Below are 15,127 nucleotides of genomic sequence, written 5' to 3'. Positions count from 1 at the left end.
GTAAAACTATAAAAAAATACGGTTTATAGTCACCTATATGATCATAACTTTTTAACAGTAAAGGAAAAAATGGATCATAGATACCTATACCACTTGTTCTTTAAAATGTTTTATGGGGTGGTCTGAATAAATACTCCCTGAAAGGTACAAATTAATTAATTTGATGATTTGTATTTGTTTACATCAAAAGAATAAAAGTAACCATGAAACTTTTACTTATTTAACTTTTACTCAAAGTAAATTTTAAATTAAGTACTTTTTTACTTTTACTTGAGTAGATTTTTAGATTTAGATTCAGACTTTTACTTTTACTTGAGTAGATTTTTAGATTTAGACTTTTACTTTTACTTGAGTAGAATTTTAACAAAGTAAAGGTACTTTTACTTAATTACAATCTTTTAGTTTTTTTTTCACCTCTGGTCGCTGGTGACGTAACGCTAAGCCTGTTGTCACAATAAAAGCATGAATTATCGCGTGCTGAGTTTTTAAATAAAAACTAGAAAAGGTAAAGTTCGTGAACGAACTTTAAGTTGGCTTGGAAAAGAACGCTAATAACGTTAAAAAGTTAAAATGGTTGCTAAGCTTTTTCTGTATGAAGAGTGTGAAGAGTCATTGATATGCTGTTAACGCTAAATGCTAAAAACGCTGACATCTAAAAACATTTGGTTAAACGCTGAAATCTAAAAACATTTGGTTAAACGCTGAAATCTAAAAATGTTTGATTAAACGCTGAAATCTAAAAACGTTTGGTTAAACGATGAAATCTAAAAACATTTGGTTAAACGCTGAAATCTAAAAACGTTTGATTAAACGCTGACATCTAAAAACGTTTGGTTAAACTCTGAAATCTAAAAACATTTGGTTAAACGCTGACATCTAAAAACGTTTGTTTAAACGCTGAAATCTAAAAACGCTTGTTTAAATGCTGAAATCGTAAAACTTTTGGTTAAACTTTTGATTGCTAATGTGTTGCTAGGCGGTTGCTATCATTTCTGAAAAGGTTGCTAAGCTGTTGCTAGGCAATTGCTAATGTTTTCCAGGTGGTTGCTAAGCCGTTGCTAACTGGTTGCTAGGCAATTGCTAACATATAACAGGTGGTTGCTAAGGTGTTGCTAGGTGGTTGCTAGGGTGTTGCTAGGTTGTTGCTATCATTTCTAAAGTGGTTGCTAAGTGGTTGCTAGGCAGTTGCTATCATTTTCCTAGTGGTTGTTAAGGTGTTGCTAAGTGGTTGCTAGGCAGTTGCTATCATTTCTAAAGTGGTTGCTAAGTGGTTGCTAGGCAGTTGCTATCGTTTTCCTAGTGGTTGTTAAGGTGTTGCTAAGTGGTTGCTAGGCAGTTGCTATAATTTCTAAAGTGGTTGCTAGGCAGTTGCTAACGTTTTCCCAATGGTTGTTAAGGTGTTGCTAAGTGGTTGCTAGGCAGTTGCTTTCGTTTCTAAAGTGGTTGCTAAGTGGTTGCTAGGCAGTTGCTAACGTTTTCCAGGTGGTTGCTAAGTGGTTGCTAGGCAGTTGCTAACGTTTTCCAGGTGGTTGCTAGGCAGTTGCTAAGTGGTTGCTAGGCAGTTGCTAACGTTTTCCAAGTGGTTGCTAGGCAGTTGCTAAGTGGTTGCTAGGCAGTTGCTAACATTTTCCAGGTGGTTGCTAAGTGGTTGCTAGGTAGTTGCTAACATATTCCAGGTGGTTGCTAGGCAGCTGCTAAGTGGTTGCTAGGCAGTTGCTAACGTTTTCCAGGTGGTTGCTAAGTGGTTGCTAGGCAGTTGCTAACGTTTTCCAGGTGGTTGCTAGGCAGTTGCTAAGTGGTTGCTAGGCAGTTGCTAACGTTTTCCAAGTGGTTGCTAGGCAGTTGCTAAGTGGTTGCTAGGCAGTTGCTAACGTTTTCCAGGTGGTTGCTAAGTGGTTGCTAGGCAGTTGCTAACGTTTTCCAGGTGGTTGCTAGGCAGTTGCTAAGTTGTTGCTAGGCAGTTGCTAACGTTTTCCAGGTGGTTGCTAAGTGGTTGCTAGGCAGTTGCTAACGTATTCCAGGTGGTTGCTAGGCAGTTGCTAAGTGGTTGCTAGGCAGTTGCTAACGTTTTCCAGGTGGTTGCTCAGTGGTTGCTAGGCAGTTGCTAACGTTTTCCAGGTGGTTGCTAAGTGGTTGCTAGGCAGTTGCTAACGTATTCCAGGTGGTTGCTAGGCAGTTGCTAAGTGGTTGCTAGGCAGTTGCTAACGTTTTCCAAGTGGTTGCTAGGCAGTTGCTAAGTGGTTGCTAGGCAGTTGCTAAGTGGTTGCTAGGCAGTTGCTAACGTTTTCCAGGTGGTTGCTAAGTGGTTGCTAGGCAGTTGCTAACGTTTTCCAGGTGGTTGCTAGGCAGTTGCTAAGCGGTTGCTAGGCAGTTGCTAACGTTTTCCAAGTGGTTGCTAGGCAGTTGCTAAGTGGTTGCTAGGCAGTTGCTAACGTTTTCCAGGTGGTTGCTAAGTGGTTGCTAGGCAGTTGCTAACATTTTCCAGGTGGTTGCTAGGCAGTTGCTAAGTTGTTGCTAGGCAGTTGCTAACGTTTTCCAGGTGGTTGCTCAGTGGTTGCTAGGCAGTTGCTAACGTTTTCCAGGTGGTTGCTAAGGTGGTTGCTAAGCAGTTATTAGGTGGTTGCTAAGCCCTGGCTGGGGTGCCGGGGTGTCCAAACTTTTGACTGATAGCTGCTCCATACAGCAGCTCCTCCATACACTCACAGTACTGGAGGAGCAGGGGAGAGAAGGGGTTCCGTGCGCAGAGCTGCTCGTGTGTGAGATGGAACTCTGGGCCCCCCATTCATTTCTATGGGAAAACTTCGTACGACATTTGTACGAAAACCGTACGACGTATCGTCGAAACGTTAAAATTTTCGGAAAGAACGCGGTAAGTTCTATAGACCGTCCGATTTTTGTCTTTGTATGTCAAAAATTGTTACCTACACAGTCGTTCAAAGTTGTCCCCCATTCATTTCCTATGGGAAAAAAAAGCGTACGTTTACGAAGTTTTTACGAAAACCGTACGATGTATCGCTTAAAAAAGCACAAGCAACCTATTCGGGTATAGGTCCTACGATACTGCAAAATTTCGTGGTTCTACGTCAAAAGCCCTAGGAGGAGATAGTGATTAAATTTTGAGCGCGGAATAATAATAATAACTAGAAAAGATAAAGTTCGTGAACGAACTTTAAGTTGGCTTGGAAAAGAACGCTAATAACGTTAAAAAGTTAAAATGGTTGCTAAGCTTTTTCCGTCTGAAGAGTGTGAAGAGTCATTGACATGCTGTTAACTTTTGGCTAAACGCTAAATGCTAAAAACGCTGAAATCTAAAAACATTTGGTTAAACGCTGAAATCTAAAAACATTTGGTTAAACGCTGAAATCTAAAAACGTTTGATTAAACGCTGAAATCTAAAAACGTTTGGTTAAACGCTGAAATCTAAAAACTTTTGGTTAAACGCTGAAATCGTAAAACTTTTGGTTAAACTTTTGATTGCTAATGTGTTGCTAGGCAGTTGCTATCATTTCTGAAAAGGTTGCTAAGCTGTTGCTAGGCAGTTGCTAATGTTTTCCAGGTGGTTGCTAAGCTATTGCTAACTGGTTGCTAGGCAATTGCTAACATATACCAGGTAGTTGCTAAGGTGTTGCTAGGTGGTTGCTAGGGTGTTGCTAGGTTGTTGCTAAGGTGTTGCTATGGTATCTGGGGTGGTTGCTAAGATGTTGCTACGTGGTTGCTAGGGTGTTGCTATGGTATCCGGGGTGGTTGCTAAGGTGTCGCTAGGTGGTTGCTAGGGTGTTGCTAGGTGGTTGCTAAGGTGTTGCTATGGTATCTGGGGTGGTTGCTAAGGTGTTTCTAAGTGGTTGCTAGGTGGTTGCTAAGGTGTTGCTATGGTATCCGGGGTGGTTGCTAAGATGTTGCTAGGTGGTTGCTAAGGTGTTTCTATGGTATCTGGGGTGGTTGCTAAGGTGTTTCTAGGTGGTTGCTAGGTGGTTGCTAAGGTGTTGCTATGGTATCCGGGGTGGTTGCTAAGATGTTGCTAGGTGGTTGCTAAGGTGTTGCTATGGTATCTGGGGTGGTTGATAATGTGTTTCTAGGTGGTTGCTAGGTGGTTGCTAAGGTGTTGCTATGGTATCCGGGGTGGTTGCTAAGATGTTGCTAGGTGGTTGCTAAGGTGTTGCTATGCGGTTGCTAAAGTGTTGCTATGGTATCTGGGGTGGTTGCTACGGTGTTGCTAGGTGGTTGCTAAGGTGTTGCTATGGTATCCGGGGTGGTTGCTAAGGTGTTGCTAGGTGGTTGCTAGGTGGTTGCTAAGGTGTTGCTAGGTGGTTGCTAAGGTGTTGCTATGGTATCTGGGGTGGTTGCTAAGGTGTTGCTAGGTGGTTGCTAAGTGGTTGCTAGGTGGTTGCTAAGGTATTGCTAGGTGGTTGCTAAGGTGTTGCTATGGTATCTGGGGTGGTTGCTAAGGTGTTGCTAGGTGGTTGCTAGGCAGTTGCTATCATTTCTAAAGTGGTTGCTAAGTGGTTGCTAGGCAGTTGCTAACGTTTTCCAGGTGGTTGCTAGGCAGTTGCTAAGTGGTTGCTAGGCAGTTGCTAACGTTTTCCAAGTGGTTGCTAGGCAGTTGCTAAGTGGTTGCTAGGCAGTTGCTAACATTTTCCAGGTAGTTGCTAAGTGGTTGCTAGGTAGTTGCTAACATATTCCAGGTGGTTGCTAGGCAGCTGCTAAGTGGTTGCTAGGCAGTTGCTAACGTTTTCCAGGTGGTTGCTAAGTGGTTGCTAGGCAGTTGCTAACGTTTTCCAGGTGGTTGCTAGGCAGTTGCTAAGTGGTTGCTAGGCAGTTGCTAACGTTTTCCAAGTGGTTGCTAGGCAGTTGCTAAGTGGTTGCTAGGCAGTTGCTAACGTTTTCCAGGTGGTTGCTAAGTGGTTGCTAGGCAGTTGCTAACGTTTTCCAGGTGGTTGCTAAGTGGTTGCTAGGCAGTTGCTAACGTTTTCCAGGTGGTTGCTAGGCAGTTGCTAAGTGGTTGCTAGGCAGTTGCTAACGTTTTCCAGGTGGTTGCTCAGTGGTTGCTAGGCAGTTGCTAACGTTTTCCAGGTGGTTGCTAAGTGGTTGCTAGGCAGTTGCTAACGTATTCTAGGTGGTTGCTAGGCAGTTGCTAAGTGGTTGCTAGGCAGTTGCTAACGTTTTCCAAGTGGTTGCTAGGCAGTTGCTAAGTGGTTGCTAGGTAGTTGCTAACGTTTTCCAGGTGGTTGCTAAGTGGTTGCTAGGCAGTTGCTAACGTTTTCCAGGTGGTTGCTAGGCAGTTGCTAAGTGGTTGCTAGGCAGTTGCTAACGTTTTCCAAGTGGTTGCTAGGCAGTTGCTAAGTGGTTGCTAGGCAGTTGCTAACGTTTTCCAGGTGGTTGCTAAGGTGTTGCTAAGTGGTTGCTAGGCAGTTGCTAACGTTTTCCAGGTGGTTGCTAAGGTGGTTGCTAAGCAGTTATTAGGTGGTTGCTAAGCCCTGCCTGGGGTGCCGGGGTGTCCAAACTTTTGACTGATAGCTGCTCCATACAGCAGCTCCTCCATACACTCACAGTACTGGAGGAGCAGGGGAGAGAAGGGGTTCCGTGCGCAGAGCTGCTCGTGTGTGAGATGGAACTCTGGGCCCCCCATTCATTTCAATGGGAAAACTTCGTACGACATTTGTACGAAAACCGTACGACGTATCGTCGAAACGTTAAAATTTTCGGAAAGAACGCGGTAAGTTCTATAGACCGTCCGATTTTTGTCTTTGTATGTCAAAAATTGTTACCTACACAAACGTTCAAAGTTGTCCCCCATTCATTTCCTATGGGAAAAAAAGCGTACATTTACGAAGTTTTTACGAAAACCGTACGATGTATCGCTTAAAAAAGCACAAGCAACCTATTCGGGTATAGGTCCTACGATACTGCAAAGTTTCGTGGTTCTACGTCAAAAGCCCTAGGAGGAGATAGTGATTAAATTTTGAGCGCGGAATAATAATAATAATAATAATAAGAAGATTACGAAGAACAAGAAGTTGGCTTTTCCAAGCCAACTTAACTAGAAAAGGCAAAGTTCGTGAACGAACTTTAAGTTGGCTTGGAAAAGTACGCTAATAACGTTGAAAAGTTAAAATGGTTGCTTAGTGGTTGCTAGGCAGCTGTGATCATTTCTAAAGTGGTTGCTAGGCAGTTGCTATCATTACTAAAGTGGTTGCTAAGTGGTTGCTAGGCAGTTGCTAACGTTTACCTAGTGGTTGCTAAGGTGTTGCTAAGTGGTTGCTAGGCAGTTGCCATAATTTCTAAAGTGGTTGCTAGGCAGTTGCTAACGTTTTCCTAGTGGTTGCTAAGGTGTCGCTAAGTGGTTGCTAGGCAGTTGCTATCATTACTAAAGTGGTTGCTAAGTGGTTGCTAGGCAGTTGCTAACGTTTTCCTAGTGGTTGCTAAGGTGTTGCTAAGTGGTTGCTAGGCAGTTGCTATCGTTTCTAAAGTGGTTGCTAAGTGGTTGCTAGGCCGTTGCTATCGTTTCTAAAGTGGTTGCTAAGCAGTTGCTAGGCAGTTGCTAACATATTCCACATGGTTGCTAAGTGGTTGCTAGGCAGTTACTAACATTTTCCAGGTGGTTGCTAAGATATTGTTAACTGGTTGCTAGGCAGTTGCTATCATTTCTAAAGTGGTTGCTAGGCAGTTGCTAACATTTTCCAGGTCGTGGCTAAAGTGTAGCTAACTGGTTGCTAGGCAGTTGCTTACATTTCCAAAGTGGTTGCTAAGCGGTTGCTAGGCAGTTGCTAAAATATTACACATGGTTGCTAAGTGGTTGCTAGGCAGTTGCTATAATTTCTAAAGTGGTTGCTAGGTGGTTGCTAAGGTGTTGCTATGGTATCCGGGGTGGTTGCTAAGGTGTTGCTAGGTGGTTGATAGGTGGTTGCTAGGGTGTTGCTTGGTGGTTGCTAAGGTGTTGCTATGGTATCCGGGGTGGTTGCTAAGGTGTTGCTAGGTGGTTGCTAGGCAGTTGCTATCATTTCTAAAGTGGTTGCTAAGTGGTTGCTAGGCAGTTGCTAACATTTTCCTAGTGGTTGTTAAGGTGTTGCTAAGTGGTTGCTAGGCAGTTGCTATTGTTTCTAAAGTGGTGGCTAAGTGGTTGCTAGGCAGTTGCTAACGTTTTCCAGGTGGTTGCTAAGTGGTTGCTAGGCAGTTGCTATAATTTCTAAAGTGGTTGCTAAGTGGTTGCTAGGCAGTTGCTAACGTTTTCCTAGTGGTTGCTATGGTATTGTTAAGTGGTTGCTAGGCAGTTGCTATCATTTCTAAAGTGGTTCCTAAGTGGTTGCTATGCAGTTGCTAACATTTTAATAGTGGTTGCTAAGGTGGTGCTAGGCAGTTGCTATCATTTCTAAAGTGGTTGCTAGGCAGTTGCTATCGTTTTCCTAGTGGTTGTTAAGGTGTTGCTAAGTGGTTGCTAGGCAGTTGCTATCATTTCTAAAGTGCTTGCTAGGCAGTTGCTAACGTTTTCCCAATGGTTGTTAAGGTGTTGCTAAGTGGTTGCTAGGCAGTTGCTTTCGTTTCTAAAGTGGTTGCTAAGTGGTTGCTAGGCAGTTGCTAACGTTTTCCAGGTGGTTGCTAAGTGGTTGCTAGGCAGTTGCTAACATTTTCCAGGTGGTTGCTAGGCAGTTGCTAAGTGGTTGCTAGGCAGTTGCTAACGTTTTCCAAGTGGTTGCTAGGCAGTTGCTAAGTGGTTGCTAGGCAGTTGCTAACATTTTCCAGGTGGTTGCTAAGTGGTTGCTAGGTAGTTGCTAACATATTCCAGGTGGTTGCTAGGCAGCTGCTAAGTGGTTGCTAGGCAGTTGCTTACGTTTTCCAGGTGGTTGCTAAGTGGTTGCTAGGCAGTTGCTAACGTTTTCCAGGTGGTTGCTAGGCAGTTGCTAAGTGGTTGCTAGGCAGTTGCTAACGTTTTCCAAGTGGTTGCTAGGCAGTTGCTAAGTGGTTGCTAGGCAGTTGCTAACGTTTTCCAGGTGGTTGCTAAGTGGTTGCTAGGCAGTTGCTAACATTTTCCAGGTGGTTGCTAGGCAGTTGCTAAGTTGTTGCTAGGCAGTTGCTAACGTTTTCCAGGTGGTTGCTAAGTGGTTGCTAGGCAGTTGCTAACATATTCCAGGTGGTTGCTAGGCAGTTGCTAAGTGGTTGCTAGGCAGTTGCTAACGTTTTCCAGGTGGTTGCTCAGTGGTTGCTAGGCAGTTGCTAACGTTTTCCAGGTGGTTGCTAAGTGGTTGCTAGGCAGTTGCTAACGTATTCCAGGTGGTTGCTAGGCAGTTGCTAAGTGGTTGCTAGGCAGTTGCTAACGTTTTCCAAGTGGTTGCTAGGCAGTTGCTAAGTGGTTGCTAGGCAGTTGCTAACGTTTTCCAGGTGGTTGCTAAGGTGTTGTTAAGTGGTTGCTAGGCAGTTGCTAACGTTTTCCATGTGGTTGCTAAGTGGTTGCTAGGCAGTTGCTATCATTTCTAAAGTGGTTGCTAAGTGGTTGCTAGGCAGTTGCTAACGTTTTCCAAGTGGTTGCTAGGCAGTTGCTAAGTGGTTGCTAGGCAGTTGCTAACATTTTCCAGGTGGTTGCTAAGTGGTTGCTAGGTAGTTGCTAACATATTCCAGGTGGTTGCTAGGCAGCTGCTAAGTGGTTGCTAGGCAGTTGCTAACGTTTTCCAGGTGGTTGCTAAGTGGTTGTTAGGCAGTTGCTAACGTTTTCCAGGTGGTTGCTAGGCAGTTGCTAAGTGGTTGCTAGGCAGTTGCTAACGTTTTCCAAGTGGTTGCTAGGCAGTTGCTAAGTGGTTGCTAGGCAGTTGCTAACGTTTTCCAGGTGGTTGCTAAGTGGTTGCTAGGCAGTTGCTAACGTTTCCAGGTGGTTGCTAAGGTGGTTGCTAAGCAGTTAATAGGTGGTTGCTAAGCCTTGGCTGGGGTGCCGGAGTGTCCAAACTTTTGACTGATAGCTGCTCCATACAGCAGCTCCTCCATACACTCACAGTACTAGAGGAGCAGGGGAGAGAAGGGGTTCCGTGCGCAGAGCTGCTCGTGTGCGAGATGGAACTCTGGGCCCCCCATTCATTTCTATGGGAAAACTTCGTACGACAATTGTACGAAAACCGTACGTCGCATCATTTCGTAAAGCATATTTTCGGAAAGAACGCGGTAAGTTTTATAGACCAGCTGAATTACGTCTTCGTATCTCAAAAATTGTGACGTTCACGGCCGTTCAAAATTCTCCCCCATTCATTCCTATGGGAAAAATAAGCGTACGTTTACGAAGTTTTTACGAAAACCGTACGATATATCGCTTCAAAAAGCACAAGCAACCTAATCGGGCATAGGTCCGACGATCCTGTAAAGTTTCGAGTTTCTACGTTAAAAGCCCTAGGAGGAGATAGTGATTAAATTTTGCGAAGAGAATAATAATAATAATAATAAAATGGAATAAGAAGATTACGAAGAACAATAAGTTGGCTTTTCCAAGCCAACTTAATAACTAGAAAAGGAAAGTTCGATAACGAACTTTAAGTTGGCTTGGAAAAGTACGTTAATAACGTTGAAAAAGTTAAAATGGTTGCTAAGATATTTCTGTCTAAAGCGTGTGAAGAGTGGTTGCTTTGCTGTTGACTTTCAGCTAAATGTTAAAGTCCAAAAAGTTTTGGCTAACATGGTGAAAAGCTAATATTTGTCTTATAAAGTAATATAAACACTTTACTTTATATATACCTATATAAAGTAAAGTGTTGCTAAGTGGTTGCTAGGTAGTTACTAGGCAGTTGCTAATGTATTCCACATCGTTGCTTAGTGTTTGCTAATTGGTTGCTAAGCAGATTCTTACATATTCCAGGTGGTTGCTAAGCTGTTGCTAACTGGTTGCTAGGCAATTGCTAATGTATTCCACATGGTTGTTAAGTGGTTGCTAGGCAGTTTCTAATATTTTCCAGGTGGTTGCTAAGTGGTTGCTAACTGGTTGCTATGCAGTTGCTAACATATTCTACATGGTTTCCAAGTGGTTGCTAAGGTGTTGATATGGTATCCGGGTTGGTTGCTTAGGTGTTGCTAGGTGGTTGCTAAGGTGTTGCTATGGTATCCAGGGTGGTTGGTAAGGTGTTGCTAGGTGGTTGCTAGGTGGTTGTTAAGGTGTTGCTATGGTATCTGGGGTGTTGCCAAGGTGTTGCTAGGTGGTTGCTAGGTGGTTGCTAAGGTGTTGCTATGTGGTTGCTAAGGTGTTGCTATGGTATCTGGGGTGGTTGCTAAGGTGTTGCTAGGTGGTTGCTAGGGTGTTGCTATGCTATCTGGGGTGGTTGGTAAGGTGTTGCTAGATGGTTGGTAAGGTGTTGCTATGGTATCCGGGGTGGTTGCTAAGGTGTTGCTAGGTGGTTGCTAAGGTGTTGTTATGGTATCCTGGGTGGTTGCTAAGGTGTTGCTAGGTGGTTGCTAGGCGGTTGCTAAGGTGTTGTTATGGTATCCGGGGTGGTTGCTAAAATGTTGCTAGGTGGTTGCTAAGGTGTTGCTATGGTATCCGGGGTGGTTGCTAAGGTGTTGCTAGGTGGTTGCTAAGGTGTTGCTAGGTGGTTGCTAAGGTGTTGCTATGGTATCTGGGGTGGTTGCTAAGGTGTTGCTAGGTGGTTGCTAAGGTGTTGCTAGGTGGTTGCTAAGGTGTTGCTAGGTGGTTGCTAAGGTGTTGCTAGGTGGTTGCTAAGGTGTTGCTATGGTATCTGTGGTGGTTGCTAAGGTGTTGCTATGGTATCCGGGTGGTTGCTAGGTGGTTGCTAATGTGTTGCTAGGCGGTTGCTAAGGTGTTGCTATGGTATCCAGGGTGGTTGCTAAGGTGTTGCTAGGCGGTTGCTAAGGTATTGCTATGGTATCCGGGGTGGTTGCTAAGGTGCTGCTAGGTGGTTGCAAGGTGGTTGCTAAGGTGTTGCTAGGTGGTTGCTAAGGTGTTGCTATGGTGTCTGGGGTGGTTCCTAAGGTGTTGCTAGGTGGTTGCTAAGGTGTTGCTATGGTATCTGGGGTGGTTGCTAAGGTGTTGCTAGATGGTTGCTAAGGTGTTGCTATGGTATCCAGGGTGGTTGCCAAGGTGTTGCTAGGTGGTTGCTAGGGTGTTGCTAGGTGGTTGCTAAGCGGTTGCTATGGTATCCGGGGTGGTTGCTAAGGTGTTGCTAGGTGGTTGCTAGGTGGTTGCTAAGGTGTTGCTAGGCGGTTGCTATGGTATCCGGGTTGGTTGCTAAGGAGTTGCTAGGTGGTTGCTAAGGTGTTGCTAGATGGTTGCTAAGGTGTTGCTAGATGGTTGCTAAGGTGTTGCTATGGTATCCTGGGTGGCTGCTAAGGTGTTGCTAGGTGGTTGCTAGGTGGTTGCTAAGGTGTTGCTATGGTATCTGGGGTGGTTGCTAAGGTGTTGCTAGGTGGTTGCTAAGGTGTTGCTAGGTGGTTGCTAAGGTGTTGCTAGATGGTTGCTAAGGTGTTGCTATGGTATCCTGGGTGGCTGCTAAGGTGTTGCTAGGTGGTTGCTAGGTGGTTGCTAAGGTGTTGCTATGGTATCCGGGGTGGTTGCTAAGGTGTTGCTAGGTGGTTGCTAGGCGGTTGCTAAGGTGTTGCTATGGTATCCGAGGTGGTTGCTAAACGGTTACTAGGCAGTTGCTAACGTATTCCACATGGTTGCTAAGTGGTTGCTAGGCACTTGCTAATGTTTTCCAGGTGGTTGCTAAGGTGTATCTAACTGGTTGCTAGGCAGTTGCTAATATTTCTAAAGTGGTTGCTAAGCAGTTGCTAGGCAGTTGCTAACGTTTTCCAGGTGGTTGCTAAGGTGTTGCTAACTGGTTGCTAGGCAGTTGCTAACGTATTCCACATGGTTGCTAAGTGGTTGCTAGGCAGTTATGATCATTTCTAAAGTGGTTGCTAAGTGGTTTCTAGGCAGTTGCTAACATTTTCCAGGTGGTTGCTAAGGTGTTGCTAACTGGTTGCTAGGCAGTTGCTAACATATTCCAGATGGTTGCTGAGCGGTTGTGATCATTTCTAAAGTGGTTGCTAGGCAGTTGCTAATGTTTACCAGGTGGTTGCTAAGGTGTTGATAACTGGTTGCTAGGTTGTTGCTATCATTTCTAAAATGGTTGAAGTAGAGAAAAAGAGAGAGTGTTAAATGTAGAAGTACAGAAAAAGGGAGAGCAAGAAATAAAGAAGTAGGGAGAAAACCGCGAGAAAAAGAGAAAGAACACGCGAGAATGTGAGAAAAAGAGTGACAAGTTGAGAGAAATATTGAGCGAGAAAAAGAGAATTAGAGAAAAAGGGACATCGAGAAATAAAGAAGTAGAGAAAGGAAGAGGAAGTAGTAGAGAGATAGATAGAAAGAGAAAGCAAGACATAGAAAAGTAGAGTGAAAGAGAAGTAGAGAGAAGAGCGAGAAATAAAGAAAGAGTAAGAGAGAATAGAGAAATAGAAAAGTAGCGAGAAAGAGAAATTGAGACGTAGAGAGAGAGAGTGAGAGAGAAAGAAAGAGTGAGAAATAGAGAAGTAGAGAGTAAAAGAGAGAGTGAGAAATAGAGACGTAGAGAGAGAGTGAGAAAGAGAGTGAGAAATTCAGAAGTAGAGTGAGAAAGAGAGTGAGAAATAGAGAAGTAGAGAGCAAAAGAGAGTGAGAAATAGAGAAGTAGAGAGAGAGAGTGAGAAAGAGAGAGTGAGAAATAAAGAAATGTAAAGAGCAAAAGAGAGAGTGAGAAATAGAGAAGTAGAGAGAAAAAGATATAGAGACATAGAGCGTGAGAAAGAGATAAGTAGAGAGCAAAAGAGAGTGAGAAAGAGAAGTAGAGAGCAAAAGAGAGAGTGAAAAATAGAGAAGTAGAGAGAGTGAGAAAGAGAGTGTGAGAAATAGAGACGTAGAGAGAGTGAGAAAGAAAGAGTGAGAAATAGAGAAGTAGAGAGCAAAAGAGAGTGAGAAATAGAGAAGTAGAGAGCAAAAGAGAGAGTGAGAAATAGAGAAGTAGAGAGAGTGAGAAAGAGAGTGTGAGAAATAGAGACGTAGAGAGAGAGTGAGAAAGAAAGAGTGAGAAATAGAGAAGTAGAGAGCAAAAGAGAGTGAGAAATAGAGAAGTAGAGAGCAAAAGAGAGAGTGAGAAATAGAGACGTAGAGAGAGTGAGAAAGAGAGAAGTAGAGAGCAAAAGAGAGAGTGAGAAGTAGAGAGCAAAAGAGAGAGCGAGAAGTAGAGAGCAAAAGAGAGAGTGAGAAATAGAGAAGTAGAAAGCAAAAGAGAGTGTGAGAAGTAGAGAGCAAAAGAGAGAGTGAGAAATAGAGAAGCAGAGAGCAAAAGAGAGAGTGAGAAGTAGAGAAGTAGAGAGCAAAAGAGAGAGTGAGAAGTAGATAAGTAGAGAGCAAAAGAGAGAGTGAGAAACAGAGAAGTAGAGAGCAAAAGAGAGAGTGAAAAGTAGAGAGAGAGTGAGAAAGAGAGAGTGAGAGAAGTAGAGAGAGAGTGAGAAAGAGAGAGTGAGAGAAGTAGAGAGAGAGTGAGAAAGAGAGAGTGGTTGCTAAGCAGTTAATAGGTGGTTGCAAAGCCCTGGCTGGGGTGCCGGGGTGTCCAAACTTTTGACTGATAGCTGCTCCATACAGCAGCTCCTCCATACACTCACAGTACTGGAGGAGCAGGGGAGAGAAGGGGTTCCGTGCGCAGAGCTGCTCGTGTGCGAGATGGAACTCTGGGCCCCCCATTCATTTCTATGGGAAAACTTCGTACGAAAATTGTACGAAAACCGTACGTCGTATCGCTTCGCAACCTGCTATTAATTTAAAGATCTCGGTAAGATCTATAAGCTCGCCAAATTTGGTCTTCGTATCTCAAAAATTGTGGCGGTTACGGACGTTTAAAATTTCGCCCCATTCATTCCTATGGGGAAAAAATGCGTACGTTTACGAAGTTTTTACGAAAACCGTACGATAAATCGCTCCAAAAAGCACAAGCACGCTAAGTTGGCATAGGTCCTACGATCCGTGAAAGTTTCGTGATTCTACGTTGAAAGCTCTAGGAGGAGTAGCGTACAGAAAAAAAGGCGTAAGAATAATAATAATAACTAGAAAAGGAAAGTTCGATAACGAACTTTAAGTTGGCTTGGAAAAGTACGTTAAATAGTTAAATAACGTTGAATAGTAAAAATGGTTGCTAAGATATTTCTGTCTAAAGCGTGTGAAGAGTGGTTGCTATGCTGTTGACTTTCGGCTAAATGTTTTAGTCCAAAAAGTTTTGGCTAACATGGTGAAAAGCTTATAATTATCTTATAAAGTAAAGTGTTGCTAAGTGGTTGCTAGGTAGTTGCTAGGCAGTTGCTAATGTAGTCCACATCGTTGCTTAGTGCTTGCTAATTGGTTGCTAGGCAGTTGCGAACATATTCCAGGTGGTTGCTAAGCTGTTGCTAACTTGTTGCTAGGCAATTCCTAACGTATTCCAAATGGTTTTTAAGTGGTTATTAGGCAGTTTCTAATATTTTCCAGGTGGTTGCTAACTGGTTGCTATGGTATCTGGGGTGGTTGCTAAGGTGTTGCTAGGTGGTTGCTAAGGTGTTGCTATGGTATCTGGGGTGGTTGCTAAGGTGTTGCTAGGTGGTTGCTAGAGGGTTGCTAGGTGGTTGCTAAGGTGTTGCTATGGGATCCGGGGTGGTTGCTAAGGTGTTGCTATGGTATCCGGGTTGGTTGCTAAGGTGTTGCTAGGTGGTTGCTAAGGTGTTGCTATGGTATCCAGGGTGGTTGCTAAGGTGTTGCTAGGTGGTTGCTAGGGTGTTGCTAGGCGGTTGCTATGGTATCCAGGGTGGTTGCTAAGGTGTTGCTAGGTGGTTGCTAAGATGTTGCTAGGTGGTGGCTATGGTGTTGCTATGGTATCCGGGGTGGTTGCTAAGGTGTTGCTAGGTGGTTGCTAAGGTGTTGCTATGGTATCCAGGGTGGTTGCTAAGGTGTTGCTAGGTGGTTGCTAGGTGGTTGCTAGGGTGTTGCTAGGTGGTTGCTAAGGTGTTGATTTGGTATCCAGGGTGGTTGCTAAGGTATTGCTAGGTGGTTGCTAAGGTGTTGCTAGGTGGTTGCTAAGGTGTTGCTATGGTATCCGGGGTGGTTGCTAAGGTGTTGCTAGGTGGTTGCAAGGTGGTTGCTAAGGTGTTGCTAGGTGGTTGC

At 44.0% G+C, this 15,127-nt stretch overlaps 1 long non-coding RNA gene across 1 annotated transcript; it reads left to right on the top strand.

Annotated features, from left to right (window-relative positions):
- Nucleotides 1-5,073: 5,073 nt before the first annotated feature.
- On the top strand, nucleotides 5,074-14,025 carry LOC125786917 (uncharacterized). Its single transcript, XR_007428894.1, has 3 exons — nucleotides 5,074-5,200; nucleotides 7,760-8,125; nucleotides 11,971-14,025. It is a non-coding gene; the product is annotated as an uncharacterized LOC125786917 (long non-coding RNA).
- The last annotated feature ends 1,102 nt before the right edge of the window (nucleotides 14,026-15,127 follow it).

Source organism: Astyanax mexicanus, chromosome 22 (genome assembly GCF_023375975.1).
Source record: "Astyanax mexicanus isolate ESR-SI-001 chromosome 22, AstMex3_surface, whole genome shotgun sequence".
Taxonomy (NCBI): domain Eukaryota; kingdom Metazoa; phylum Chordata; class Actinopteri; order Characiformes; family Acestrorhamphidae; genus Astyanax; species Astyanax mexicanus.
The sequence above is the reverse complement of the archived record's forward strand: the minus strand, read 5'-3'. Positions and strand labels throughout refer to the sequence as shown.